The following is a 4,469-nucleotide window of genomic DNA, read 5'->3' on the forward strand; positions in this document are numbered from 1 at the left end:
ATGTTATACCTAAAATGACTTAACTAAAACAATTCCAGAGTGCCAGTAGCAGAGATCATGCAGAAATAAAACAGGGTGTTTTCAATGCTAGCTTCTGGAAGAAAAAATAGGTCCTCAAAGCATCAGATTTCAAACAGGAGCCATTTAAATAGTATGATTATCAGTAATTAATGTATTCAGTGGGAGGCCTATAGGCAAAGATATTCAGTGACTGAGTGACCTGCATACACCTTACAGATATCAAATGTAAGATAAAGTCCATTTAAAGAAGCTTTTCAGTATCTGTAATGATTTTTGAATTATCTGTGGGGAATTCTGACTTAGTAGGATAATGTTTGATATATGTGTCCACCATTAAATCCAGAACATGCTTTAGATCAAAATGTATGTTAAGCAAAGCCAAGTTACTCGACCTTTGGTCTGTCGAAGGGTTCCTCAAGTATGTTTTGAGATGCTTTGTCCATTTTCATACCACTAATTCTCAACTTTTATCACAGGAAGAATACACAGGACCTTCAGCAACGCATACACATTAGTAAAATCTTGATTTAGTCAAGTGGAGAGTTTCATAAATGGTGGATGGAAGCTCTATATTTTTCCCTCTGTCTTTCCATTTGATTCTTCAACAATGCAGTTTGGCTGAGAGCATATTGGGACGGGGTAAGTCACTTCTACACACGCCAGTATAGTGTTCCTCTGATGTATAAAATTTGAGCTGACCTGTGGCTGACGGTAACAGAGAGAAGTATTTTCGAGCTTTGAGGTGCTGTTCTGAAAACCCACCTTTAAGTTCCTGAATAATGTGCTCCACTGTTGAACATGCGTTTTCTTTTCTTTTCTTTTCTTTTCTTTTCTTTCTTTCTTTCTTTCTTTTTTTTTTTTTTTTTTTTTTTTTTTGAGGTGGAGTCTCGCTCTGTCGCCCAGGCTGGAGTGCAGTGGCCGGATCTCAGCTCACTGCAAGCTCTGCCTCCCAGGTTTAGGCCATTCTCCTGCCTCAGCCTCCCCAGTAGCTGGGACCACAGGCGCCGCCACCTCGCCCGGCTAGTTTTTTGTATTTTTAGTAGAGATGGGGTTTCACCATTCACAGGATGGTCTCGGTCTCCTGACCTCGTGATCTGCCCTCCTCGGCCTCCCAAAGTGCTGGGATTACAGGCATGAGTCACTGCGCCCGGCCGAACATGGCTTTTCTTTATAAAAACTCTCATAGGGTAGTTGGAATTTCAGGTTACCTTGCTGAATTCTGTGGAATTTCCAGGGAATTTCATTTGAATATCAAATTGCATAGTCATATTATGACTTCCTCATACCAAAACTCATTATAAACTTCAATGTTTTTTCCATCCTTTTACTGAGTGACTCCAGTATTGCAGTCAAGCTACTGGCTGCAGACAAGACCTCAGAGGTTTGCCCCTAGAGATTTTTGCAAAAGTCTCTTGTAAAAAAAAAAAAAAAAAAAAAAAAAAAAAAGGACATTTTAAAGAACAACAATGGTAACAATGAAATCAAAACCTGTTACTGTACTTCACAGTACAAATGCATTATTATTGCATCTAATATTTGTCACTGTTTGTACCATGCAAACATAAAACAAGTGCTTTCATGAGGCCCACTAAAATTTCAAAAGTATCCTGCCTTCCTGTCCATGGTGAATAGCAAATTTCCTTCAGTTCTTTACCCCTTTCTTCACTCTTCAGAGAAAGAAAAAAATTACATTTCAAGTTCTAAAAGCAGTTGTGGTAATTGATTGATAGAAAAAAATGAACAAACTTCAATTGTTCCCAATGCAACAGAAACTCCCCATAACAGTCAGTGATTCCACCAACCACATATTTAAGGCATAAGGAGAAGAGAGATATCTCCTCTGTAGATATCTTGGAGATATTTTTGTAAAAGTCTAGAAGCAACTACTTTCATTTTAGAAGAAAATTCAGTGGACAGAATGGAAGCCTGCCTGTAACAATATTCTATTTGTAGCCCCCACTTCTCAGTTGCCACAGTGTGGAATTTTACAGCCAAAATTTGTGCATAGCTTCCTAAGTTGGGAAGCCTACAAAATCCTCTTTCAGGTTATGAGATTCATGGACAAACCTCGCCAACACAGGTGATGCTCTTCCCCCACTATGTCCTCTATATTGACAGTAATAAGGGAAAGAAGAATGAGATTCTCACTTCCCTGAACATTTCTACCTGAATACAGCTCTCACAGATCTCTAGCATCTGTTTCTGATGGGTTTCTTAGCAGAACAGTGCATTAAATGCAGTTGTCTCAAAGTGCTTTCTCGGGACCTCTTCGCCAGAATTTATCAGCCACTCCAGCAGTTCTTAGAAGTTATCAGGAGTAAAGAGACCTGGGATTTCATCAGCTTCATATTTATACAGAGGTATGTTTTGCTTTCCTGTAAGAATGCAAATTTCGAATCGAAATTTTAGGTATTCTTTGTTTTGCTTCTCTTCAAGGGTTAGAGATAAAATGTCCTCATCTCCTTCTGCACTTGGGATTCTGAGCATTGCTGTTACTAGTTTCTTTATGTTATTTCCTTTTCCTGTTGAGAAGTTTGGTCATTTTTTTTTTTTTTCCTGTTTCCATGTCCTGATTTCTACTTCACTCAATTCTTTTATTCATTTTCTGTGTCTACTATGTGGATTGTCTAAATGATTAGTAAGAGCACATTGTGTGGATATTGCGTTATCTCAAGGAACTGCCCTGTAAATACAAGATCTACAGATCATAGAGTTCTCAAATTGGCACATAATTGATAATGTTTATTTAGTTGATCAAGTGTTCTATCTTCTAAGTCTCTGCTCTGCTACAATTCTCTACCCACTCCTGGCATCTGGCCGACCTCCAAGAACCTGAAAAAGGCCAGGTAAGACTCCTTGCTCTTCCCCTTGCAGTTGGGGACAGTGCTGAAGTTCAACCTTGTCACACTGCCTGCCTGCTGACCCAGACCCTCATCCCACATCCTCAGAGTAGCCTACAGGCCTGTCTGGCTGGAGAGAGAAGCCTGGCTGGTGACAAAGGGAGGGGCAGGCTACACATGCTTTTCTGCTTTTAAATTCCAGTCTTTATTCAGGTAGGATATGTTTTCTCTCTAAGCTCACTGTTTTGAAATCATCAGTACCACCAATAACACGGCAAACACACTATGAGCACTGACAAATTGCTGACAAGAGGACTAAGAATTCTTCAGAACTGCAATTAATGATTACTAGTTGAACTCTATTTTCACATAGATTCAAATAAGTTTTCAGAAAAATTCATCATTATCCAAACCTCTCACTGTCCCATATCTAAAGGGAACCAAATAGATTCAGATATTCAGATATCACAACATCCTTCACCATGTGAACACAACTATCCAAACAAGTTATATAAACCCAGGAGCTGAGTAAATTCAAAGAACAAAGGTTACTTGTATTAAATAAGACCTAGTATAAGAAAGTGATATGTATGGCATAGATTAGGTAAAGAGTATAGACTTTATGGATATAAAGAATATCAGTGGAAGATAGAGGACTAGGTAACAAAAGAAAAAGACATTACATTTCCCTAACTATAGGCAAGAAGAGAAAAGCATCATATAGGTGAAATGTAATTTCCAAGAGCCATTCCTCATTCATCTTCTTGAAAAGTCTATGATATTTTTTCTCATATCACCTTATCAAGTAACTTCTCTGTATTGATTAAATATGGTTAAGAATATCCACTAGTTTCTTCGGCAGGTACTTTAACAGCTTCAGTCCTGCTTACGTGCATTCTAGCCATAGTTTGGATATATCACTGACCAAGAAAAATGAGTGGAGCTGCACAGATAAATTTGTGAAGCAAATTCTCTACAACCTCTTTCTTCTCCTCTGCCCCCATCTGTAACTCTCCATTCCAAATGCAAGCAAATTTCTAAATCTCCTTGTTAAACCGAGATTCAAATACATTTATACTTTGAAAAAAACCAAATTTCCTCTGTGTTAACTCTGCTTGTTCTATTTGTTTGTATGGTAAGCTTTCATCTCTAATTGTGAAATGCAAAGTTGTCTTCTGTTTAAGGATATCTGGCTTCAGTCTGCCAAGCAGCAATTGTTGCAGGATGCCTGAGCAACCTTCTAGGAAGGATAATAGTTTGATTTTTCCTCTTCGCACTTCCCTCTCCAAATACTGGCATTTGCTTCCTTGGAGAATAGTAATCCTTGGCCTCCAGTTCACTTAAACTGCTAAATGAGGAAGGCTATATTTCACAAACATGTTTTCCCCCTTAACCACTCTACCAGTCCAAAAATAAGAGATAATAAATCCCATATAGATCAATAATAATTTTACAAATTTGTTTTTTACTTCTTCGAAACCTATCCTGGCTGTCATTGCAAACGAATCTCTAATAGTGGAATTTCAAATGTACTAAATAGCAGGAATGTAAGTTTGGGACCTAGACTCTTAGACAGTAAACGAAACCCAACAAAACCCAAGCTATGGT

General features: G+C 38.2%; 1 pseudogene; it reads right to left on the reverse strand.

Moving 5' to 3' along the window:
• Positions 1-1,474: 1,474 nt before the first annotated feature.
• On the reverse strand, positions 1,475-2,963 carry LOC119625124 (52 kDa repressor of the inhibitor of the protein kinase pseudogene; annotated as a pseudogene).
• Between the last annotated feature and the right edge of the window lie 1,506 nt (positions 2,964-4,469).

Source organism: Chlorocebus sabaeus, chromosome 13 (genome assembly GCF_047675955.1).
Source record: "Chlorocebus sabaeus isolate Y175 chromosome 13, mChlSab1.0.hap1, whole genome shotgun sequence".
Lineage (NCBI taxonomy): Eukaryota > Metazoa > Chordata > Mammalia > Primates > Cercopithecidae > Chlorocebus > Chlorocebus sabaeus.